This window comes from Balaenoptera borealis (assembly GCF_965194805.1).
Source record: "Balaenoptera borealis genome assembly, chromosome: 2".
Lineage (NCBI taxonomy): Eukaryota > Metazoa > Chordata > Mammalia > Artiodactyla > Balaenopteridae > Balaenoptera > Balaenoptera borealis.
In genome coordinates, this window is record NC_138867.1 from 117,891,635 (window position 1) to 117,919,440 (window position 27,806).

At 41.2% G+C, this 27,806-nt stretch overlaps 1 protein-coding gene and 1 long non-coding RNA gene across 9 annotated transcripts in view; both read right to left on the reverse strand.

Annotated features, from left to right (window-relative positions):
* The window catches only part of SIL1 (SIL1 nucleotide exchange factor), a 313,671-nt gene that overhangs the window by 106,887 nt on the left and 178,978 nt on the right, over positions 1-27,806 (reverse strand). The window lies entirely within an intron of this gene.
* LOC309624245 overlaps positions 3,353-27,806 on the reverse strand; it is a 39,543-nt gene continuing 15,089 nt past the window's right edge. Inside the window, exon 2 of the long non-coding RNA XR_014241834.1 lies at positions 3,353-13,583. This is a non-coding gene — a long non-coding RNA (uncharacterized lncRNA). The remainder of the gene's footprint in view (positions 13,584-27,806) is intronic.

Here is a 27,806-nt window from a genome sequence, read left to right on the forward strand (position 1 = left end):
GAGTTATATGTCTTTGGGAAGTGTCTCTGTAGGCTTTTGCCTGGAAACCTCCCCCTCCAGGGACTTCTAGGCTCTTTCAAGTCAAACCTGGACACAATGGCAGAAAATCAAGGGCTGCCGCGGCACAGCCTGCTCAGATGAGAGCTGGCCATGCGACCATGAGCACTGGAACTCTGCTACCCACTCAGCTCTTTCTTTGAGGGCCAGGTAAATTCCTTTTTATTTTTTAATCTTCATGCCCTTATGTGTCCAACGACAAGAATCTATCGTGTCTGCTTTCACTAATGTGTTAGATTGTCGTGAAGAATAAATGAGAAAACACTGTGTCAGTGCTCAGAAGAAGTTAAAAGTGCTTCAGGAAACACAGCCCCAAAAAGGTTAAATGTCAACCAGAATGAAACAAAGACATTTTATTTATCAAGTCCTGTAGGTATGTGTTAACAAGAGTAAAAATTCCCAATTATGCCGAGTTTCTAAAGGGCAGGGGCCAATTACTTGTGCCCACAGCTCAGGCTCAACTCCAGGCACACAGTAGGCCACCAGAAAGGTCAGCTTGAATGCCAGCCCCCTGGCCCCCACTTCCAAGACCAGAAAGAATAGGAGGAATATGGGACAGGAAGCAATGCCACTCACCTCCAAGCTCCTAACCAGGGCTGGTCAGAGCTGAGACTTTAGTCTCAGCCAAGCGCAGTTGCCATGGCTACCACAGCCCTATCCTCCTGCTTTTTTATTCAAAAACCCCAAACAAGTCCTGGCAAGATCCCTGCCTCACACAAATGAGCATCTATCTTGTCTCCAAGGCAGGACTTGAACTGAACCAGTAACAAAAAAATGTGCACAAACCTCTCTAGGGTGCTGAACCCTGAACCAATGTTTAATGTTTTTTGAAGGGAAACACAAATGGAGATCTTTTTTGTAAGCAGCAAAACACAGAGTGAACCAGTCTGTATTGTCATTACATTTATGCATTTTCTAAAAGGACTAAACAATGGCAAAATGAGAAAAAATAAAAATATTCTCCAAACTGATTTTTTACTCTGCTGCATAATCTACAGTCTGGGCAGGGCCTTAGAAGAGTTCTCTGGCATGGCTTCCAAGCAAGGGTGGAAATCCATCACCTGCATTAAAGCCCTTCAGATCAAGAGACTCCACAGTCTTCCTCTGGGAACAGCTATCCTGATAGCTCCCACCACATTCCAGAACTACCCTCCAAAATTTTATCTGCTGTGACCTAACCAATGTCTCCTTTCCAGTTCTCAAGGAGGACAGACGACAGCTGGGCACCAACCTCTGTACACAGAATTCACAACAGCAGTGCTCTTCAAGTGCAAGGACTAGCAATGCTACTTGGAAGATTTCCTCTGTTACAGTTGGAGAGGTACTCTGAACAGCCATCAGGACAAAGGCTCAAAGTAACCATATCCAGGACACGGTGAGCCTCTTTCCACAACTGGCTAGTCAACAAGCATTTACTGAGGATTAGGTAAGAGCCTGCCTGCTGTATTCTAGGCATTCCTTCTACCACACCTTACTGTGTACCCACTGAAGAAAGCCACCTGCTGTGTTGGGCACTGGGAAAGATACCACATTAACAAAACCAATAGCTGTCACTGAGGAATATGAAGTAAACGAGGAAGAGGGGTAACAATATTTAGAGTCCCAAGTCCAGAGAACAGCTTTCAGGCAAGCAAAGAAGTGGACATAATCAGGGGACAATGAGTAACTCCATTTGAAACTCAGCATATAACAGAAAGAGAAGGAGCAAAGAGGCTAGTTAGAAAGCTATTATACTTGACCTAATCAGATATAATCAAGCCTGAATGAGGGGAATGGGTAGGGAATGGGAAGAGTGAGACGGAGTAAGGGACGACAGTATTTTGACCAGAAAAACTTAGGAATTCTATCTGACAGGGGTCAGTCCTCCTTCCCTCAAAAGCACCAGACCTTTAAGCATGTGCAGTGACTCCTCGCACCAGCCCAGGAGACCTGTCAGAGCCCCACAATTTAGTAAATCCACGGGTAAAGGAGAACAGGGGAGAAGGGACAGAGGGGGTACTTTCACCCAGAGACTCAGGATGGGTATCCCACACCTGTTTCCTAGCCCACTGATTGCCTCTGTTCCCCTTTTATCTCTACCCTCAATGTGTTCCATGTTCCTCTTTAGCTCAGAAGAAGACCCAGTGAGACTAACAGATATAGCACAGCCCCTTAATCAGAGCACTTGAGCTTTTACATCCATGCTGGGAACTGGTTTTCAAAACCCTATTGATTGCTATAGGCTACTAGTTCCTGCCATTTCTTTTTTTAGAGATATAGTCCCCACCCACACCCTACTCTCTCAACCCTACAAAATGTTGACTATATTCAGATTTCAATCCATTTTCAATTGTGCATACATATATCTGTTGGGGATGAGGAGACGGGAGAAAGACGTGAGAAAACTAGAGGGATTTCCCTGGTGGTCCAGTAGTTAAGAATCCATCTTCCAATGCAGGGGACATGGGTTCGATCCCTGCTCAGGGAACTAAGATCCCACATGTCACGGGGCAACTAAGCCCGTGCGCCACAACGAGAGATCCTGTGTGCCGCAACCACAGAGCCCACGCACTCTGGAGGCCACACGCCACAACTACAGAACCCACACGCTCTGGAGCCCGCGTGCCACAACTAGAGAGAAGCCCGTGCACCACAACTACTGAGCCCGTGCACCGCAACAAAGAGCCTGCGTGCCACAACAAAGACCTGACGCAGCCATAAGTAAATAAACGAATGAATGAATGAATGAAAAGAAAATTAGAAGAGGAAAGGAATCATTAAGAGACCAAAGGCCAGGCAGTTCTTCCAGCTCTCTAATCCCACTTAGGAATTATTGAGTCAAATAAAACCACATTTTGAAGTCTCACTACAATTGAAGTTAACCATAAGATACTGGCAATGAGTTTCACTTAATAATGAGGAGGGGAAAAACAGCAATTGGGAGTGAAGGAGTTAAATGTGCCCCTTTCCCAGGGGTCAGGGACCTTAGTTCCACTACAGCTCATTTTCTGGAGAAGACTCGGGGATTCCAGAGTGCCTGCATTTCCCACCCAGGCACAATTTCATTAGCAGCTCATTAGCAAGAGTGGCAACCATTTCTGACTCTTGTTTTTCATAATATTTATTGGTTAATTGACACTTTGAACACAAGTTGACTGAGAACCAAATGAAAGTGCTAAAACCATTCATTAGTCAAATTTAAAACACAAAGATTGTATTCTAAACAAACCCTTTGTTCTCATTTATTTTCCTCAAACAGAAGTCATAATTTAATAAGAGGGCTAAGAAAGCAAAGTGCCAAGATACTGTGCCGTAATTTTTTTATAAATTTATTTATTTTATTTTTTTTTTTATTTTTGGCTGTGTTGGGTCTTCGTTTCTGTGCGAGGGCTTTCTCTAGTTGCGGCGAGCGGGGGCCACTCTTCATTGCAGTGTGCGGGCCTCTCACTGTCGTGGCCTCTCTTGTTGCGGAGCACAGGCTCCAGACGCGCAGGCTCAGTAGCTGTGGCTCACAGGCCCAGTTGCTCCGCGGCATGTGGGATCTTCCCAGACCAGGGCTCGAACCCGTGTCCCCTGCATTGGCAGGCAGATTCTCAACCACTGCACCACCAGGGAAGCCCGTGCCATAATTTTTAATCCTTTTTTTCCTACCACATCAGTCCCCAGGGTTCCTGACATCATAATTGGCTGTTTGTTTTCTTTTACAGCACCTGTTACCTCCACAGCCAAATGTAGTTCTGTGAATTATTTCAAAACAGTACCAGCTACTCCTGACCTCTGCAATTTCCCCAGTACCTGATTCAAAAGCCCCTCAGTTTGGATGCTCCCTGCAGTGGAAAGAGAGGAAATCCATAAGTATGAGGGGAGCAAAATTCCTAGGGCCAAATTTCTCTCTAGATAAGTTCTAAAGGATGGGACTCAACTCCCTTCCTTTTTGAGGGAGAGGGGCAGAATACAAACCAGAAGGGGAAAAGATGCAAATGGAGCAATAGATACAGTGTAGAGAAGGCAGTCAAGGAAACAACTGGTCCCAAGTCCTTGCCCCTGCATTGTGAGAGGGCCTCCCTTAAATGTAGGCAACATGGACAACAAAATGAGGTTAGTTACCTGAGCCTTCTTTCAGCTATCAAAATGTAATGACAATCCCAACTTGTTGTCTCTTAAAGTTTTGGATCATGAGTATTAAGAGACCTACTAAGCAGTGCTGTGCTTTGCTTTCTTCACCTGCACTGCTAGTCTCACCAGAAGGAGCTACAGCCTCTAGCACTTGGGTGACCTGGGCAGTTATCCAGTCCAGTGGTAGAGGGCACAGGCTAAGGAAGACCCAGGTTCCAGGTCCAGTTCTACCACTTAATAGCTTTGAGACCTTGGGAAAATAAGCTCTGTGGCCCATGTACAGAACGGGGCTTAGAGTACTCACTTCATAGAGTTCACAGAGTTCACTGTGAGGAATAAGAGATAATGCAAGTGGGATGCTTAGGGTTCATCCAGAGTACTCTCAACAATGGTGTTTGCTGGACTCTTGTCTCTCTCTGACTTGTTCAGTCTTCCCAGCTATGGGACAGGGACCATTACAGATGGTTAGACTGAGTGTTAACAAGCTCTCAGTACGTACTTAATTGAGTTCTGTAGAGGATAAGTGAGTACATGATTTTTGTAGAATTTTCATGTCAGACTGCCTCATTAAGGCTGCATGAAGTTCAATACAATGAAGCCTACAGGGCATCCAAATTGAGAGGGCAGCCAGTTAAACCAGGCTTCTACCACACTGAAAAGATGCACTACAGCCTTCCTTGGCTGGGGCCAGCAGTAGGCCAACCAAACTCATTTAAGATGGAGTGGTCCTACCTATCCTATTCCCCAAGTCAGAACAGAAATCAGAGGCCATAACCAGCAGCATGACTTAAGCAAACGTGGGGAGGATTTAAATGAGAACAACTGCCAAGCCAGCAACAAGGGAAAAGTTTCAGGTTTCCCGATAAACTTAATTCAAACACAGGCTCAAGCCAATTTTGTAACAATGCACCATAAGGCTTATAAAAGCAGATGCCCTGCTCTGGCTTCATGTTCCTAGGGGGACAGTGCTTGCAGGTGCCCACCCAAGCATGGGTGAGAGCCCTGGATGTTCCAGGCCACTGGGCACAAGGTTGGTGCTTCAGCAAACCTGCTAATATGTACACTTCTGACAAGCAGCCTGCTTCATACTTCCAACCCGTCGTCACAACAGCTGATGCTGCCCCCAGCTGTGCCTCCCCACAATGCTCCCAATCCTAAGCACTTAATGTTAACTCTGCAACTGTCACTTGATTATATACACTCTACCTGCTATACACTCTGAAGTCCCCTACAAGTACACAGGCAGTGCCTGCAAGTTCTGGCCTTGGTGCTTACTACCATTCATGAGTGGATTCACTCCCTGCTGAGTGCTTCTGGTCTGGATCCCTTTTGATAGAAATCACCTCACAAAAAGCCATTGCCAAGACACCCTCTTTCCACCTGCCATTTCAGATTTATGAGAGAAGGCAAACCCTTCAGAATTCCACGGACACCAGCATCGTGAGCTAGAAGGAACCTTAGGAGATAGTGAGACCTAATCTCCACTGGAAAGATACATGATCCCTCCTTGTGCCATGCCTCCTGCCATTGCAGCCTGGCGAAGCATCCCCAAGGACAATTCTGTTGGCACTCTCCTTAAAACCTTCAGTGGTTTCTTTGCTACCCTCCCAAGTGCCAATACTCCTGCTGGTTTTCAGATCCACCTAATACAGCAAAGTCCCTGCCTAATAGTCTCTGCCTTATCTCCCCTCATCCACAGATACCCCATCCTCTGGCCAAACTCACCCACGCTTTCTTTGGTCCTTGATACTGCCTCTTTACTTGCTTTTACTCTGTCAAATTAAAATCCACTTTTTAACGGCCTAACTCAAACAATTCTATGCAGCTTTATACATTGTCTTCCCTTCCTTTCAACCTTGAGTGTCTTGCTTATTCCTCTCAAATGGCACTTCCTCTATTCATTTTTTCTTACTCAATTGGGTTCTTTGATACTCATTCAACAGATATTTACTAACCACCTACAGTATGCCAGGTTTTAGGGAAATCAAGGATGAGACATGGCCTCTCTACACTTAAGGAAATCTCTGGTCTGGTGAGGGAAGCAAATCCATAGAAATATGATACTTGTCAAATTTTCCCCAGTAGGTTAAATTCTCCTTGAAGTCAGGACATCTTTATATTCCTACAGTGCTAAACAGAGTGTCTGGTAGTAAATGTCCACTGTGTGTATGTTCCAAAACAAAGGTAAGTTAGCTTTATGGGAAGAAAAGCAAATAATTTCCTCTTTCTGAAATGTGGGGCAAAGGGATGTATTGCTGCAAAGACAGTCTTTAACATGGGATCATGGGAAAATAAAACCTAATTTAATAAATACAATACATATTTTAAAATGTGTTTTAATTCCACAGTATCATTCCTCAACCCACAAGTTAAATGAGATAGAGGTACAAAAACTAAGAATTGCACAAAGAGGGACTTCCCTGGCATTCCAGTGGTTAAGACTCCACGCTTCCACTGCAGGGGCACAGGTTCCATCCCTGGTCGGGGAATCAAGATCCCGCATGCCGCGCAGTGCGGCCAAAAAAAAAAAAAGAATTACAGAAACAGAGAGCAAGAGATCAAAACAGAATGAGAGACCTACACTGTTGGTGGGACTATAAGCTGGTACAGCCACTATGTAAAACAGTATGGAGGTTCCTCAAAAAACTAAAAATATAGTTGCCATATGATCCAGCAGTCCCACTCCTGGGCATACACCCAGACAAAACTATAATTCAAAAAGATACATGCACCCTTATGTTCATAGCAGCACTATTCACAGCAGCTAAGATATGGAAGCAACCTATATGTCCATCAACAGATGAATGGATAAAGAAGATTTGGTATACACACACACACACACACACACACACACACACACACACACACACACACACTGGACTACTACTCAGCCATAAAAAAGAATGAAATAATGCCATGTGCAACAACATGGATGAAACTAGAGATCATCATACTAAGTGAAGTAAGTCAAAAAGAGAATGACAAATACCATATGATATCATTTATATGTGGAATCTAAAATATGATACAAATGAACTTATGTACAAAACAGAAACAGACTCACAGACATAGAGAACAGACTTGTAGTTGCCAAGGGAGAGGGAGTTTGGGGTTAGCAGATGCAAACTATTGTATATAAAATGAATAAACAGCAAGATCCTACTGTATGGCACAGGGAACTATATTCAATATCCTGTGATAAACCATAATGGAAAAGAATATGAAAAAGAATGTACACATATGTATAACTGAATCACTTTGCTGTATAGCAGAAATTAACACAACATTGTAAAGCAACTATACTTCAATTAAAAAATTTTTTTAAAGAAAAAAAATGAATGAGTAACCAACAACAATTAAAAAAAAACAGAATGAGAGAGAAGCATGGTTGAGCTCTTAACTGTTAGTAAACCACACACATCAGACTTCACTGTGGACTTCAGAGTATTATCACCTCTGATTACAGGCTTTGGTGGACGAACTATTGGTCGTAGCTCTACAACTGCTCTTTATCCTTAAACTTTCAAGTATTCCCAAGTCCACCAAACAGAAGCAAAAGAGATCTGGTGGCTAGGAAGGCAACAAGAACTGTGTCACCTGAGAACAGTTGGTGAAGACTCTAAAATTGTATGTGAAATATTTAAGTATACAATTACATTTTTCTGAGAAGGTTTATAGCTTTTACCAGTTTCTTAAAGAGGTCTGTAAATCACTCTCCCAACACACATATAAACACGCATACCTTGGAGAGCCTGTAGGCCAATACTGGGAAGGCTACACAGCAACAGGCATTCTAATACACTGTAGGTAAAGATACAAATCAGTGCAATGTTTTTGGTCATCTGGTAATACCTATTAAAACTGTAAATGTTCATTTCATTTGACCCAGCAGATTCCACTTGTAGGAATGTATCCAATAGAGACATTCACCTAAGTACACAACTGATATATTGATAGAATGTTCATAACAGCATTTTAATAATTGCAAACGAGAAACAATACAAAATGTCCATCAGTAAGGGATTTACTACACAATGCACTTTATGCCTTCAATGGAACACAATAGTCTCCAATAAGGAGGAGGGAGAATTATACTGACATAAAAAGATGACTAAAACTAAACAAAAAGAACAAGCTACAAATACATGATTTCATCTTTCTTTTTAAAGAACATATATGTTAATGTGGCAGCAATACAGTTTTTAATCTATCCAAATCCTCACATTAAAACAGTGACTAGATAGCAAAACCAACCCTATAAGCAACATTTGTATCAAAACAAAGTGAAAAGACGCCTACAAATCCCCAAACAGAAGCGAAGCAGGTGAAGACAAATCACCAAATCTGCATGGTATCAGTCTCTGTATGGGAGGACACAGGAAGCAATGGCGTGTCTGACAAACTTGAAAAAGGAAAACCCCAAAGCAGTCAATAGGTATTCACACACACACACACACACACACACACACACACACACACACACACAAAATAGGCCAGTGGGAGAAGAGCAGTTGAACCTAGGAGGGATTTTTCCCAGTCTAATAGTAGGCAAGTACAAGAAACCTGGTGGTAAATTCTCAAGGGGCTAGAGCAATCAAGCCCCACTGAACTCTCAAATTTAATCAACCAGTGCTCCCTATTAGGACAGGGAGACACTGAGAAGACACTTCTAGAAGAGAAATCAAAAGCAGAACTGGAACAATAGCAATACAGGAAAGAGAAGATCCAGATAAAAGTGCTGGAAGAAAACAGAGCCAGGAATCCTCATAGAGCAAGCTGCCATGTTGAAAACAACAGAAAGGGGAGCACTGCGAATTTTTTTTTAAAAGATAATTAAAGCCATGCTTCTTTTCTAATTTTCTAAGAAATCTAATTTCACATAAAAATGACCTGAAAAAAGTAATGAGCTCAAATCCTATACAATAACATTATTATAAGAAAGAAAAACAGAATAAGGAGAGGAATAACATCCCTATGGATAATGAAAGCAAGCCAGAAAAACATGCCATGAACAGATCAGAACTGCAACTTCCTATTTCAAAATGAGCTAAACACATGTTTTTGATGATACAAGATATTCAAGAATAAAAATAAGATGAGGTACCAGAACTCAATGAAAGTTAGAAATAAAAGAATAATCACAACAAAAAATGCCTTAAAATAAGTAGAAGGTGAAAGGAGAAAAATTTGAAAAACCAAAAATGAAGGAAAAAAAGTAAAATTTATCAGAAACCGACAAATAAAGACAGACAAAAAAGATCCAACATTAAAGAAGAAAACCAAAAAAAGGAAAGAGAATACCAAAAACTATAATTCAAGAAAAATTTCCCCTAGGGCATTCCCTGGTGGTCCACCAGTTACGACTCCACACTCCCAGTGCAGGGGACCCAGTTTGAGCCCTGGTCAGGAACCTAGATCCTACATGCTGCAACTAAGAGCCCGCATGCCACAACTAAAAGAAAAAAAAGATACCACATGCCACAACTAAAAAGATTCCGTATGCCACAACTGAAGATCCCACATGCCGCAACAAAGATTCTGCACATGGCAACTAAGACCCAGCACAGCCAAATAAATAAATAAGTAAATAAATACTTTCTATAAAAATACCCCTAAAATAAAAAAAGCAGTTTTAAAAAACTATGTATTGGGACTTCCCTGGTGGTGCAGTGGTTAAGAATCCGCCTGCCAACGCAGGCGACACGGGTTCAGGCCCTGGTCCGGGAAGATCCCACATGCCGTGAAGCAACTAAGCCCATGCGCCACAACTACTGAGCCTGCGCTCTAGAGCCTTCGAGCCACAACTACTGAGCCCGTGTGCCACAACTACTGAAGCCCGCACACCTAGAGCCCATGCTCTGCAACAAGAGAAGCCACTGCAATGGGAAGCCTGTGCATTGCAACAAAGAGTAGCCCCCACTCACCACAACTAGAGAAAGCCCGCATGCAACAACGAAGACCCAATGCAGCCAAAAAACAAAACAAAAAATTATGTATTGAAAGAACACACTGTGTACCTCAGAGAATACTGACCAGGAATGTCTAACAGAAAGATATATTTTAGCAAAATTATTGGATTTTAAAAGGGAAAAAAAGATCATTTGGGCATCTAAGCCCAAATTAAGAAAATTAGAGTCTTATCAGTGTTTCTGACAGCAAAGCCTATTGCCAAAATAAGATAAATTAACATATTTAAGATACTCAGAGAAAAAAAATGTGAACCAAGAAGTTTATATCTACCAAAGTGACGTTTGGGTATAAAGACCACAAACTTATCAACACCCAAGAACTCAGAGAATATTGTTTCAATGAACCCTGCCTGAAGAATCTACTAGAAAGCCCATTTCAGACAACCAAAATAACTATAAAGAGACACTGTCATTAAGACTGATGTTAAGTATCAAATATATATAATTATTTGGAGAAATAAGACTAAATGAGTGTTAAAATGAAGAAGTATATAATGGCTATATGCTCTGACAATACAGACACAGTACAGCTGTTTACAAATAATGAGCAAACACACGCAAAAGAATGTTTTTAACTTTTTTCAGAAATCATATCAGGGTAGTAGTATTGCCATTCTGAAACTGTTATATGTATAATATGACACAGGACAAATGAGTAATTATTAGATATTCTAATTGTACACTCTACTATATCCCAGAACCAGAATTCTTAGTGTGAAAGAAAAGAGATATAGATGTAATATCAAAGAGGTTAAATAAAAATCCTGTACTCCTGAATATGAATATCTGCTTGAATACATGAAGTATATTATCATATATATTAGCTCTTGTCAACTGAAAGACCTAGAAACAATGACCAACGCAGTAGCAATGAGCTACCCTAATGGCCAGATTACAGTCTTAAAACATCATTTCCAATTAAAAGAAACCAGAGCTTCTTAGAGCAATGGCTGATTCCAGTCCTAAGCAGGAAATAAACAACATTAGCCTAGACTATCCTGTCACACCAGATCGCAAAAATGCTACCAATAACTACAATGGTAACATCAAAAGCGCTTTGGTTCAAATGACCAAAGACAAGACGATTTCAGTTTCGGTAAAAATAGTAATTGCAATGGGTTGAAACTTACTAAACGTTCTTAAAGGAAAAAAACTTAACACCCTTCAGAGGAAGCCTGGGAAACAACTCATTATCTTGAAAACTGAGAAACCAGGAAAAAAATCAAGCATTTATCCTGTCTTTCCTTTATGAACTATACCACTGGATAACCAAATCGTGTATGAGGGGAAGTGTCTCTTTATAAAAGTTTTACGGCTAAAAGTAAAAAGGAAATGATAGGTTTGAATATCGCCATCTTGTAACCCCACAAAAGGAGAGGCACTCCCCAATACAAGAACTCAAACCTATTTATAGTATTGTGAAAAGGATGGAACCTGAGTCTGATTGAGCCTCTGGATCCAGCTGACAATTTGTAAGAAATATTGAGGTCTGAGGATCATGATGAACTGCATTATGAGTATGAAAGCAGCAAAATTCAATCCGGGAAACAGCCTGAGTTCTTCAACAGACAAATTGTAAAGATAAGGAATGGAAAAAGGAATAACCTGTGGATTCAAGGAAACTTAAAGGATATAACAATTTTTTTAATGGGAAACACTTTAGAGTCTAGGGTGTACACCTGGGTAATATATTATTTTAAAATGCAAAGAAGCAATTACTGTAAAAGCCAGGATAACAGCTACATTTGTTGGGAAGGAGATGTTGCAGCTGGGATAGGACACAGGAGGGGCTTCTGAGGTGCTTGGTAAAGTTCTATTTCTTGACTTGGGTAGGATTTCACGAGTGTTCCCCTTGTAATTCATTAAGCTTTACATTTTTATTTAATTTTCTGTATCTAATTTTATAATACAAATTGTTTAAAAAGAATATATTATGTTTTCTCTGATGAAAAAATTGGACTTAGAATGACTTCTACTTCCTATGATATACTACATCTTATGACTTTCTAATGGTGAGCATGTATTACTTTTAGTACTAGAAAATTAAATAAAGATTTATTTTAAAAAGAAAAAAGGAAGGGAACTGGAAAAAAACAAACCAACCATTTGACATCTCTTACTATAGGTTGGCTTCATTTGGGCTCCCTTGAAATACACCGTTATAACTGGGATCTATCTATAAATTACATACCAGCAACACACACACACACACATTCTAAATTGAGAAATAATGACTCAAGAGTACCATATAATGGCCCTGAACCAAGATGGCGGAGTAGAAGGATGTGCTCTCACTCCCTCTTGCGAGACACCAGAATCACAACTAGCTGCTGGGCAATCATCAACAGGAAGACACTGGAACTCACCAAAAAGGATACCCCACATCCAAAGACAAAGGAGAAGCCACAATGAGATGGTAGGAGGGGCACAATCACAGTAAAACCAAATCCCATAACTGCTGGGTGGGTGACTCACACACTGGAGAACACTTATACCACAGAAGTCCACCAACTGGAGTGAAGGTTCTGAGCCCCACATCAGGCTTCCCAACCTGGGGGTCCAGCAATGGGAGGAGGAATTCCTAGCAAATCAGACTTTGAAGCATAGTGGGATTTGATTGCAGGAATTCGACAGGACTGGGGGAAACAGAGACTCCACTCTTGGAGGGCACACACAAAGTAGTGTGCGCATTGGGACCCAGGGGAAGGAGCAGTGACCCCAAGGGAGACTGAACCAGACCTACCTGCTAGTGTTGGAGGGTCTCCTGAAGAGAGGCAGGGGTGGCTGCGGCTCACCGTGGGGACAAGGACACTGGCAGCAGAAGTTCTGGGGAGTACTCCTTGGCATGAGTCCTCCCAGAGTCTGCCATTAGCCCCACCAAAGAGCCCAGGTAGACTCCAGTGTTGGGTTGCCTCCGGCCAAACAACCAAAAGAGAGGGAACCCAGCCCCACCCAGCAGCAGTCAAGTGCATTAAAGTTTTACTGAGCTCGGCCCACCAGAGAAACAGCCAGCTCTACCCACCACCAGTCCCTCCCACCAGGAAACTTGCATAAGCCTCTTAGATAGCCTCATCCACCAGAGGGCAGACAGCAGAAGCAAGAAGAACTACAATCCTGTTCCTGTGGAACAAAAACCACATTCACAGAAAGATAGACAAGATGAAAAGGCAGAGGGCTATATACCAGATGAAGGAACAAGATAAAACCCCAGAAAAACAACTAAATGAAGTGGAGACAGGCAACCTTCCAGAAAAAAAATTCAGAATAATGAGAGTGAAGATGATCCAGGACCTCGGAAAAAGAATGGAGGCAAAGATCGAGAAGATGCAAGAAATGTTTAACAAACACCTAGAAGAATTAAAGAACAAACAAACAGAGATGAACAATAAAATAACTGAAATGAAAACTACACTAGAAGGAATCAATAGCAGAATAACTGAGGCAGAAGAACGGAGAAGTGACCTGGAAGACAGAATGGTGGAATTCACTGCTGCAGGACAGAATAAAGAAAAAAGAATGAAAAGAAATGAAGACAGCCTAAGAGACCTCTGGGACAACATTAAACACAACAACATTCGCATTATATGGGTCCCAGAAGGAGAAGAGAGAGAGAAAGGACCAGAGAAAATATCTGAAGAGATTATCATCGAAAACTTCCCTAACATGGGAAGGGAAATAGCCACCCAAGTCCAGGAAGCGCAGAGAGTCCCATACAGGATAAAACCAAGGAGAAACACGTCAAGACACACAGTAATCAAATTGGCAAAAATTAAAGACAAAGAAAAATTATTGAAAGCAGCAAGGGAAAAATGACAAATAACATACAAGGGAACTCCCATAAGGTTAACAGCTGATTTCTCAGCAGAAACTCTACAAGCCAGAAGGGAGTGGCATGATATACTTAAAGTGATGAAAGGGAAGAAACTACAACCAAGATTACTCTACCTGGCAAGGATCTCATTCACATTCGATGGAGAAATCAAAAGCTTTACAGACAAGCAAAAGCTAAGAGAATTCAGCACCACCAAACCAGCTCTACAACAAATGCCAAAGGAACTTCTCTAAGTGGGAAACACAAGAGAAGAAAAGGACCTACAAAAACAAACCCAAAACAATTAAGAAAATGGTCATAGGAACATACATATCGATAACTACCTTAAACGTGAATGGATTAAATGCTCCAACCAAAAGACACAGACAGGCTGAATGGATACAAAAACAAGACCCATATATATGCTGTCTACAAGAGACCCACTTCAGACCTAGGGACACATACAGACTGAAAGTGAGGGGATGGAAAAAGATATTCCATGCAAATGGAAATCAAAAGAAAGCTGGAGTAGCAATACTCATATCAGATAAAATAGACTTTAAAATAAAGAATGTTACAAGAGACAAGGAAGGACACTACATAATGACCAAGGGATCAATCCAAGAAGAAGATATAACAATTATAAATATATATGCACCCAACAAAGGAGCACCTCAATACATAAGGCAACTGCTCACAGCGATAACATGGGAAATCAACAGTAACACAATAATAGTGAGGGACTTTAACACCTCACTTACACCAATAGACAGATCATCCAAAATGAAAATAAATAAGGAAACAGAAGCTTTAAATGACACAATAGACCAGAGAGATTTAATTGATATTTATAGGACATTCCATCCAAAAACAGCAGATTACACTTTCTTCTCAAGTGCACACGGAACATTCTCCAGGATAGATCACATCTTGGGTCACAAATTAAGCCTCAGTAAATTTAAGAAAATTGAAATCATATCAAGCATCTTTTCTGACCACAACGCTATGAGATTAGAAATGAATTACGGGAAAAAAACGTAAAAAACCCCAGAAACACATGGAGGCTAAACAATACGTTACTAAATAACCAAGAGATCACTGAAGAAATCAAAGAGGAAATCAAAAAATACCTAGAGACAAATGACAATGAAAACACAACAATCCAAAACCTATGGGATGCAGCAAAAGCAGTTATAAGAGGGAAGTTTATAGCTATACAAGCCTACCTCAAGAAACAAGAAAAATCTCAAATAAACAATCTAACCTTACACCTAAAGGAACTAGAGAAAGAAGAACAAACAAAACCCAAAGTTAGCAGAAGGAAAGAAATCATAATGATCAGAGCAGAAATAAATGAAATAGAAACAAAGAAAGCAAGAGCAAAGAGCAATAAAACTAAAAGCTGGTTCTTTGAGAAGATAAACAAAATTGATAAGCCATTAGCCAGGCTCATCAAGAGGGAGAGGACTTAAATCAATAAAATTAGAAATGAAAAAGGAGAAGTTACAACAGACACCGCAGAAATACAAACCATCCTAAGAGACTACTACAAGCAACTCTATGCCAATAAAATGGACAACCTGGAAGAAATGGACAAACTCTTAGAAAGGTATAACCTTCCAAGACTGAACTAGGAAGAAATAGAAAATATGAACAGACCAATCACAAGTAATGAAATTGAAACTGTGATTAAAAATCTTCCAAGAGAGGAGCTTCAAGACGGAGGAAGAGTAAGACACGGAGATCACCTTCCTCCCCACAAATACATCAGAAATACATCTACATGTGGAACAACTCCTAAAGAACACCTACTGAACGCTGGCAGAAGACCTCAGACCTGCAAAAGGCAAGAAACTCCCAGGTACCTGGGTAGGGCAAAAGAGAAAAGAAAAAACAGAGACAAAAGAATAGGGACGGGACCTGCACCAATGGGAGGGAGCTGTGAAGGACGAAAGGTTTCCACACACTAGGAAGGCTCTTCCTGGGCGGACACTGTGGGTGGCGGAGGGGGGAATATTCAGAGCCACGGAGGAGAGCACAGCAAGGGGTGCACCGGGCAAAGCAGAGAGATTCCTGCACAGAGGATCGGTGCCGACCAGCACTCACCAGCCCGAGAGGCTTGTCTGCTCATCCACCGGGACAGGTGGGAGCTGGTAGCTGAGGCTCGGGCTTCGGAGGTCAGATCCCAGGGAGTGGACTGGGGTTGGCTGAGTGAACATAGCCTGAAGGGGACTAGTGCGCCGCAGCTAGCCAGGAGGGAGTCCGGGAAAAACTCAGGACCTGCCTAAGAGACGAGAGTTCTTCTTGCCTCTTCGTTTCCTGGTGCGCGAAGAGAGGGGAAAAGAGCGCCGCTTAAAGGAGCTCCAGAGACCGGCGCGAACTGTGGCTATCAGCGCGGACCCCAGAGACAGGCATGAGACGCTAAGGCTGCTGCTGCAGCCACCAAGAAGCCTGTGTTCAAGCACAGGTCACTATCCACACCTCCCTTCCCGGGAGCCTGTGCAGCCCGCCACCACCAGGGTCCCGTGATCCAGGGACAACTTCCCTGGGAGAATGCACGGCGCACCTCAGGCTGATACAACGTCACGCAGGCCTCTGCCACCGCAGGCTCGCCCCGCATTCCTTACCCCGCCCTCCCCCGCGGCCTGAGTGAGCCAGAGCCCCCGAATCAGCTGCTCCTTTAACCCCCTCCTGTCTGAGCAAAGAACAGACGCCCTCAGGTGACCTACACGCAGAGGCAGGTCCAAATCCAAAGCTGAACCCTGGGAGCTGTGCGAACAGAGAAGAGGAAGGGAAATCTCTCCCAGCAGCCTCAGGAGCAGCGGATTAAATCTCCACAATCAACTTGATGTACCCTGCATCTGTGGAATATCTGAATAGACAACGAATCAACCCAAATTGAGGAGCTGGACTTTGGGAGCCACGATATATATATATTTTTTCCCTTTTTCTCTTTTTGTGAGTGTGTATGTGTATGCTTCTGTGTGTGACTTTGTCTGTATAGCTTTGCTTTTACCACTTGTCCTAGGGTGCTGTCTCTCCGGTTTTTTTTTTAACTTAAAAAATTTTTTTCTTAATAATTATTTTTTATTTTAATTATTTTACTTTACTTTATTTTATCTTCTTCTTTCTTTTTTTTCTCCCTTTTATTCTGAGCCGTGTGGAGAACAGGGTCTTGGTACCCCAGCCAGGTGTCAGGGCTGTGCCACTGAGGTGGGAGAGCCAAGTTCAGGACACTGGTCCACAAGAGACCTCCGAGCTCCACGTAATCTCAAACGGCGAAAATCTCCCAGAGATCTCCATCTTAACACCAAGACACAGCTCCACTCAATGACCAGCAAGCTACAGTGCTGGACACCCTATGCCAAACAACAAGCAAGACAGGAACACAGCCCCATCCATTAGCAGAGAGGCTGCCTAAAATCATAATAAGGCCACAGACACCCCGAAAAACACCACCAGACGTGGACCTGCCCACCAGAAAGACAAGATCCAGCATCATCCACCAGAACACAGGCACTACTCCCCTCCACCAGGAAGCCTACACAACCCACTGAACCAACCTTAGCCACTGGAGACAGACACCAAAAACAATGGAAACCACGAACCTGCAGCCTGCAAAAAGGAGACCCCAAACACAGTAAGTTAGGCAAAATGAGAAGACAGAGAAACACACAGCAGATGAAGGAGCAAGGCAAAAACCCACCAGACCTAACAAATGAAGAGGAAATAGGCAGTCTACCTGAAAAAGAATTCAGAATAATGATAGTAAAGATGATCCAAAATCTTGGAAATAGAATGCAGAAAGTACAAGAAACGTTTAACAAGGACCTAAAGGAACTAAAGAGCAAACAAACAGTGGTGAACAACACAATAAATGAAATTTAAAATTCTCTAGAAGGGATCAATAACAGAATAACTGATGCAGAAGAAGGGATAAGTGACCTGGAGGATAAAAGAGTGGAAATAACTACTGCAGAGCAGAATAAAGAAAAAAAAATGAAAAGAATTGAGGACAGTCTCAGAGACCTCTGGGACAACATTAAACGCACCAACATTCGAATTAAAGGGGTCCCAGAAGAAGAAGAGAAAAAGAAAGGGACTGAGAAAATATTTGAGGAGATTATAGTTGAAAACTTCCCTAATATGGGAAAGGAAATAGTTAATGAAGTCCAGGAAGCACAGAGAGTCCCATACAGGATAAATCCAAGGAGACACACGCCAAGGCACATGTTAATCAAACTATCAAAAATTAAATACAATGAAAAAATATTAAAAGAAGGAAAAAACAACAAATAACACATAAGGGAATCCCCATATGGTTAAGAGCTGATCTTTCAACAAAAACTCTGCAAGCCAAAAGGGAGTGGCAGGACATATTAAGAGTGATGAAGGAGAAAAACCTACAACCAAGATTACACTACCCAGCAAGGAACTCATTCAGATTTGACGGAGAAATTAAAACCTTTACAGACAAGCAAAAGCTAAGAGAATTCAGCACCACCAAACCAGCTTTACAACAAATGCCAAAGGAACGTCTCTAGGCAGGAAACACAAGAGAAGGAAAAGACCTACAAAAATAAAACCAAAAACAATTAAGAAAATGGTAATAGGAACATACATATCGATAATTACCTTAAATGTAAATGGATTAAGTGCTCCAACCAAAAGACATAGATTGGCTGAATGGATACAAAACTAAGACCTGTATATATGCTGTCTACAGTAGACCCACTTCAGACCTAGGGACACATACAGACTGAAAGTGAGGGGATAGAAAAAGATATCCCATGCAAATGGAAATCAAAAGAAAGCTGGAGTAGCAATTCTCATATCAGACAAAATAGACTTTAAAACAAAGACTATTACAAGAGACAAAGAAGGACACTACATAATGATCAAGGGATCAATCCAAGAAGAAGATATAACAATTGTAAATATTTATGCACCCAACATAGGAGCACCTCAATACATAAGGCAAATACTAAGAGCCATAAAAGGGGAAATCGACAGTAACACAATCATAGTAGGGGATTTTAACACCCCACTTTCACCAATGGACAGATCATCCAAAATGAAAATGAATAAGGAAACACAAGCTTTAAATGATACATTAAACAAGATGGACTTAATTGATATTTATAGGACATTCCATCCAAAAACAACAGAATGCACTTTCTTCTCAAGTGCTCATGGAACATTCTCCAGGATAGATCATATCTTGGGTCACAAATCAAGCCTTGGTAAATTTAAGAAAATTGAAATCGTATCAAGTATCTTTTCCGACCAAAACGCTATGAGCCTAGATATCGATTACAGGAAAAAATCTGTAAGAAATACAAACACATGGAGGCTAAACAACACACTACTTAATAACCAAGACATCACTGAAGAAATCAAAGAGGAAATCAAAAAATACCTAGAAACAAATGACAATGAAAACACAAGGACCCAAAATCTATGGGATGCAGCAAAAGCAGTTCTAAGAGGGAAGTTTATAGCAATAGAATCCGACCTTAAGAAACAAGACACATCTCAAATAAACAACCTAACCTTACACCTAAAGCCATTAGAGAAAGAAGAACAAAAAAACCCGAAAGTTAGCAAAGGAAAGAAATCATAAAGATCAGACCAGAAATAAATGAAAAAGAAATGAAGGAAACGATAGCAAAGATCAATAAAACTAAAAGCTGGTTGTTTGAGAAGATAAACAAAATGGATAAACCATTAGCCAGGCTCATCAAGAGGGAGAGGACTTAAATCAATAAAATTAGAAATGAAAAAGGAGAAGTTACAACAGACACCGCAGAAATACAAACCATCCTGAGAGACTACTACAAGCAACTCTATGCCAATAAAATGGACAACCTGGAAGAAATGGACAAATTCTTAGAAATGCACAACCTTCCAAGACTGAACAGGGAAGAAATAGAAAATATGAACAGACCAATCACAAGCACTGAAATTGAAACTGTGATTAAAAATCTTCCAACAAACAAAAGCCCAGGACCAGATGGCTTCACAGGTGAATTCTATCAAACATTTAGAGAAGAGCTAACACCTATCCTCCTCAAACTCTTCCAAAATATAGCAAAGGGAGGAACATTCCCAAACTCATTCTACGAGGCCACCATCACTCTGATACCAAAACCAGACAAAGATGTCACAAAGAAAAAAAACTACAGGCCAATATCACTGATGAACACTGATGCAAAAATCCTCAACAAAATACTAGCAAACAGAAACCAACAGCACATTAAAAGGATCATACACTATGATCAAGTGGGGTTTATCCCAGGAATGCGAGGATTCTTCAATATACACAAATCAATCAACGTGATACACCATATTAACAAATTTAAGGAGAAAAACCATATGATCATCTCAATAGGTGCAGAAAAAGCTTTCGACAAAATCAACACCCAGTTATGACAAAACCCCTCCAGAAAGTAGGCATAGAGGGAACTTTCCTCAACATAATAAAGGCCATATACGACAAACCCACAGCAAACATCATTTTCAACGGTGAAAATCTGAAAGCATTTCCTCTAAGATCAGGAACAAGACAAGGATGTCCACTCTCACCACTATTGTTCAACTTAGTTTTGGAAGTCCTAGCCACGGCAATCAGAGAAGGAAAAGAAATAAAAGGAATACAAATTGGAAAAGAAGAAGTAAAACTGTCACTGTTTGCAGATGACACGATACTATACATAGAGAATCCTAAAGATGCCACCAAAAAACTACTAGAGCTAATCAATGAATCTGGTAAAGTTGCAGGGTACAAAATTAATGCACAGAAATCTCTTGCATTCCTATACACTAATGATGAAAAATCTGAAAGAGAAATTAAGGAAACACTCCCATTTACCATTGCAACAAAAAGAATAAAATACCTAGGAATAAACCTACCTAGGGAGACAAAAGACCTGGATGCAGAAAACTATAAGACACTGATGAAAGAAATTAAAGATGATACCAACAGATGGAGAGATATACCATGTTCTTGGACTGGAAGAATCAATATTGTGAAAATGACTATACTACCCAAAGCAATCTACAGATTCAAAGCAATCCCTATCAAATTACCAATGGCATTTTTTACGGAACTACAACAAATAATCTTAAAATCTGTATGGAGACACAAAAGACCCCGAACAGCCAAAGCAGTCTTGAGGGAAAAAAACGGAGCTGGAGCAATCAGACTCCCTGACTTCAGACTAAACTACAAAGCTACAGTAATCAAGACAATATGGTACTGGCACAAAAACAGAAACACAGATCAATGGAACAAGATAGAAAGCCCAGGGATAAATCCATGCACCTATGGTCAACTAATCTATGACAAAGGAGGCAAGGATATACAATGGAGAAAAGACAGTCTCTTCAATAAGTGTTGCTGGGAAAACTGGACAGCTACATGTAAAAGAATGAAATTAAAACACTCCCTAACACCATACACAAAAATAAACTCAAGGGCTTCCCTGGTGGTGCAGTGGTTAAGAATCCGCCTGCCAATGCAGGGGACATGGGTTCAAGCCCTGGGCCGGGAAGATCCCACATGCCGCGGAGCAACTAAGCCCGTGAGCCACAACTACTGAGCCCATGTGCCACAACTACTGAAGCCTGCGTGCCTAGAGCCTGTGCTCTGCAACAAGAGAAGCCACCTTAATGAGAAGCCCGTGCACCGCAACGAAGAGTAGCCTCCTCAGCTCGCTACCACTAAAAAGAAAGCCCGTGCGCAGCAACGAAGACCCAAGGCAGACAAAAATAAATAAATAGATAAATAAATTTATAAAAAAAATAAAAAATAAAAAAAATAAACTCAAAATGGATTAAAGACCTAAATGTAAGGCCAGACACTATAAAACTCTTAGAGGAAAACATAGGAAGAACACTCTTTGACATAAATCACAGCAAGATCTTTTTTGATCCACCTCCTAGAGGAATGGAAATAAAAACAAAAATAAACAAATGGGACCTAATGAAACTTCAAAGCTTTTGCACAGCAAAGGAAACCATAAACAAGACGAAAAGACAACCCTCAGAATGGGAGAAAATATTTACAAACGAATCAACAGACAAAGGATTAATCTCGAAAATATATAAACAGCTCATGCAGCTCAATATTAAAAAAAGAAACAACCCAATCCAAAAATGGGCAGAAGACCTAAATAGACATTTCTCCAAAGAAGACATACAGAGGGCCAAGAAGCACATGAAAAGCTGCTCAATATCACTAATTATTAGAGAAATGAAAATCAAAACTACAATGAGGTATCACCTGACACCAATTAGAATGGGCATCATCAGAAAATCTACAAACAACAAATGCTGGAGAGGATGTGGAGAAAAGGGAACCCTCTTGCACTGTTGGTGGGAATGTAAATTGATACAGCCACTATGGAGAACAGTATGGACGTTCCTTAAAAAACTAAAAATAGAATTACCATATGATCCAGCAATCCCACTACTGGGCATATACCCAGAGAAAACCATAATTCAAAAAAAGACATATGCACCCCAATGTTCACTGCAGCACTATTTACAATAGCCAGGTCATGGAAGCAGCCTAAATGCCCATCGACAGACGAATGGATAAAGAAGATGTGGTACATATATACAATGGAATATTACTCAGCCATAAAAAGGAACGAAATTGGGCCATTTGTTGAGACGTGGATGGATCTAGAGACTGTCATACAGAGTGAAGTAAGTCAGAAAGAGAAAAACAAATATCGTATATTAACGCATATTGTGGAACCTAGAAAAATGGTACAGATGAACCAGTTTGCAGGGCAGAAATTGAGACATAGATGTAGAGAACAAACGTACAGACAGCAAGGGGGGAAAGTGGTGGGGGGGGCGGTGTGATGAATTGGGCAATTGGGATTGACATGTATACACTGATGTGTTTAAAATTGATGACTAATAAGAACCTGCTGTATAAAAAAATAAATAAAATAAAATTCAAAAATTAAAAAAAAAAAGAAAAAGAAATAGAGAAGACAAGAATGACTCTAATGTCTTGGCCGTAGCAACTGAAAGAACGGTGTTGTTGTTCAGACTGAGAAAATGGGAGGAATAACTCTTTGGGGAGGGAAAATTACGAGTCCACTTTTACACCTGCTAAATTAGAGATGTTTATTAGGCATCCAAGCTGAGATGTTAAGTAGTCAATTGGTTAAAGAGTTCAGGAGGGAAAGCTGGGCAGGATTCTTAAATGTAGCAATAAGTAGCATTACATGTGGCATGTAAAGTCATAGAAGTAGATGAGATTACTTAGGGGGTGAAGGGGAGATAACCAAAAAAAAAGAGTACCATATAGTCATAATCAACATGTACTACTCAGACACATTCTAACACATCCTGCTAAGCAGACAGGAGTCCAACAGATCAAATGTAAATTGCATATTTGCAATAAAGTACCTGACAGGTATTTCGCTAGGGTATGGCTTTACAAAGAGGTGGTCCAGAAGGCTGAGGACACAGGCCTTGCTCAAACACAAACCAACAAGATGCTGGGTTCAAACTTAGTGCCTTTATTCCCAAATGGCCTTGAACAGAGCCCTCACCCAACTAGCCAATCTGCCCCTCAAGGCTTAAGCAGGGAAACCAAAGAGTGGAAGAGAATGGGCACTTCAGGAGAATTGGTATCGACACTGGTAGTGGTGGGCGAGGTGGGAGTGGAGAGGATTAAAGAGCTTTTTTAATGGGATTCGTGTCCCTTCAACCCCTCTTGCCTCCAGAGCTAAGCATCTGAGTTATGTTTAATGCTTGCTATGGACTGAATGTGTCCCCCACAAAATTCATATGTTGAAAACTAATCCCCAATATGATGATATTTGGAGGTGGGGCCTTTGGGAGGTGATTAGGTCATGAGGGTGGAGCGTCATGAATGGGGTTTGTGCCCTCATATAAGAGACCTCAGAGAGCTCCCCTGCCCCTTCCACTAAGTGAGGCCAGAGTGAGAAGACAGCCATCTATGAACTGGAAGTGAGCTCTCGCCAGACACTGAGTCTATTAGTGCCCTGATCTTGGACTTCCCAACCTCCAGAACTGAGATATAAATTTCTATTGTTTATATACCACCCAAGACATGATATTTTGTTATAAAATTCCAAACTAAGATGATGTTTTGGTTACCAAAGGGAAAACAGGGTGGAGGGATAAATTAGGAGTTTGGAATTAGTAGATACAAAATGCTATATATAAAATAGGTAAACAAAAAGGTCCTACTGCATAGCACAGGGAACTATATTCGATATCTTATAATAAACTATAATGGAAAAGAATATGAAAAAAATATATATGTATGCCTAACTGAATCACTTTGCTGTACACCAGAAGCACAACACTGCAAATTAACTATATCTCAATTTAAAAAAAAGGATGATGCCAAATGCCCATAATGACGGAAATGCACAAATCAGCAACCAGAGTTTGATAGCATTATCCACAGAAACCGCTGAAAGAGGGGTGTGCAGACCAACCTAGACAGGATTCTGCCTTGAGGCAGATGGATGGAAGCACTACTTCCTAAAAATTTCCATTGCTTGGAACTTTATTTTTCTCCGCAGCACGAGCTATCTCAAAACAAGGACATCAGTCCAAACTGCTCTATGGAGTAAAAGCTATACTCCAAGGACTTTTCTGAGTTTGTGGCAGCCACTGAGAGGTAGGAAACGATAATGTGTGCTTAAGTTTATGTCCAGTCCTACTAACTCTACAAAATGGAAACGAGTTCCCTAAAAACCAAGTACTCCTAGATGCCCTAAGCAGTCCCCACCACTTCCCTGGCTCTGCAGACATCAATAACAGAGCTCGTCACAGGGAATAAAACATGATTATAAGATAATGCTACATAAACGCTGGTGCATTTATGGGGAATAAATGTCAAGGTAAAGCAGGAATATTTATTTTCCATGAGGGAGATGGTGATCTCGTGTGTCAATGCCTATTATGCTGAACTGATTTCAGTTTTTACAGTTCAGTAAAATATTTCACATCATTTTGCATGGTTATGGCAGTCATAGTGACAGAACCTACAATGACCTTCCACAAGGTCTAGCTTTCAGACATCTGGACTTCACAACCTCCTCTATTCTAAGGTTCCATTTTCCCAGGACAGACATAGTGAGGCATGCAGAACTGGCAAGTTTTGATTCCCAATAGGACTTGACACAAGCAGGCCCATCCATTCTCTTGGCATTCCACAGGAGCTGGACCCCAGGTCTTTCCAAGGACCCTAATGTCCTGTTATTTAGTCCCTTCTGAAAGTTGCTTCAAAGTAACAAAAAGGAAGCAGCTAATTTACAGCCCTATTCTTTTAATCTTGGTCAGCCAGATTTTCACAGACATCAGTTTATTTTGCTTTATAATAATATTAGACAAAACAACAGTACCAGAGTCAGCCCCAAGGCAGCAACTCACTCTCAGGGGTTCTGCTGACATTATAAACTGATCCTATTTCTCTCTTGTGTTTTATGTTATCAGCTAAACCTGTCAACTTAAATTATTGCCTTGTAACCAAACCAGAGTTACCTATTACTCCGGTATGTGTACATTTCTGAAGCTGTGTACCTATATCAAGTTTTGCAAGGGTAGAAAACAAGACTATAAATAAACAAATGGATAACAGAATATGTTACCATTACTTTAGCAACGGATGCTAAAAGTCAAATTCATCACATGGAAAGCCACTAAAATGGCTGAATATACACACATTGGAAACAGCAAAAGCTTGATACTGATACAGTCATTTGTATGTTGCGCCATCCTGCAATCAATCTCTGGGCTCTGGTAGCTCAGAGCATCTCCATTTAGAAGAGTAAATAAGTATCCCTAGGGCCTGTGACAGGTGGGTGGACATTTGAAAAACTGAGGGCATGATGTCAAAAAGGTCAGATTTATAGCCACTCCATTATTTCACCAGCATAGTAACAAAGAAACCAATTTTCCTTCAACTGGTATGGCTAATGGTCACTCTTATTCAAAGACCACTGTGACCCAAATTGAGCAATAAAAGAGCCTCCAATAAGACATTAAAAATCTATTCCCTTCTCAGGACTAATTCTGGCTCTTTAACCATACCCTCCTCCACAATCTAAAAACAAATCTTCCCCCAATCTTTCTGGGATTTCATGGTGCTAAATATATGATACCTTTATGAACAAAATGCATAATTCCTTCTTCATTTCCAAAATAAATAACTTCAAAACTACAAAAAGTATAAAACTTGACATACATTTCAATTTCCCCCAAATTTCTATTATCCAATACCCAAGACTTCCTCATTTCACATTTTTTATACTTTACACATCTTGTCATAAGCATCAGTTAAATGTTCTCCATGACTTTCAATGACAAGCTCACAGTGTCCAGGGACAGTATTTTAACTTGAATTTCTGTATAGTTCACAGCATGGCAGCATATCCTTAGAAAGGACAGCAGCTGACTGCAGGCTCAGTGGAATGGAGGAGGCATTCTATGATCTACAGCAGGGGTCCCCAACCCCCAGGCCACGGACCGGTACCAGTCCATGGCCTGTTAGGAACCGGGCCGCACAGCAGGAGGTGAGTGGCAGGCAAGCAAAGCTTCATCTGCTGCTCCCGATCGCTGGCATTACCGCCTAAACCATCTCCCCCACCCACCCCCACCAACCACCATCTGTGGAAAAACTGTCTTCCATGAAACCAGTCCCTGGTACCAAAAAGGTTGGGGACCGCTGATCTACAGAGAGGTCCTGAGGCTCAGAAGACAAATGACCACCTGAGAGACCACCCATTAAGTGGAGCGGTGTTTCACTGAGTTCTCATCAGTTTTCATAATGAAATTCTAACAGGCCCAAATCCAGGAAAAGGAGGCCAGAGTCGCACCCTACAACAAAACTCCATCTCCCCAAACTCTCCTTGTCTAGAATATAATTCCAATCTAACAATCATTTTCATTCTCTCTGGGAATTTATTGTTTAATCTCCCTTAGCTTTTCCTAACAGCTACCACCATACCTCCTGAGCCTAGAAACTGAGGCCTTGCCACACATCATGGGTAAGTTTCCCCAAAGTCAACTCTCTGAATAAACCTGAAAGGGTAGAGCAGGGGGCACAGTTCTATGCAGAGGCACCAAAACAGTCACTGATGAGCTGGGATTTGAGGGCTATCAGAAAGACACTAAAATCCCAATACTCCCCAAAATCCTACTAATTAAATCCCATTGTTAGAGAGTCTTCTTTTGGATCAAATCTTTAGCTCATCCTAGGACAAATCATACAATTAAGTGCACGTTAGGAGGAGGGCATGGCAGGGTAGGAGTGGTGTATATGAGTGTGCCTTCCACTGTCCTCATTCCCTCTAACGCTGCCCAGACAAACTAAAGCACAGATCAAGGACGCACATATCTAGATACGAGATTTGGAAAGATTTTGTATGAGCCCAGGGCAGCAAAGATGTCCCTCCAGGGTCACTTACGCAATGTGGCTATATTTTTCCATGAAAAAATCTCACATTCACCTTTCTAGGTACACAACAAACAATATTTGGCTACTATACACTCCTGTGTCTCTAATATTTGCCTAACCTCACCTTGCCTGAAAAAAATTACTAAGAATTATAGTAGACAAAATTGTAATTGACAAAAATGCTTCCCAATCTCTCATTTAGGCATCTGGGAAATTAAAAAAAAAAAATTCCTCATTTCTGGAATCATCTTAACTCTTGTGGAACCCTTTGGACTTGATTTTCACTCTATAGGTCCTGAAAGCCAAGCATCTTCCCACCTGAGCCTCCCAATTTCACTAGACCTACTTTCTTCATGCCTCCCTGCTGGGGAGAGTCAGAGCAGCAGGAGAAGGCAGGTCCCAACATGCAGAAGCC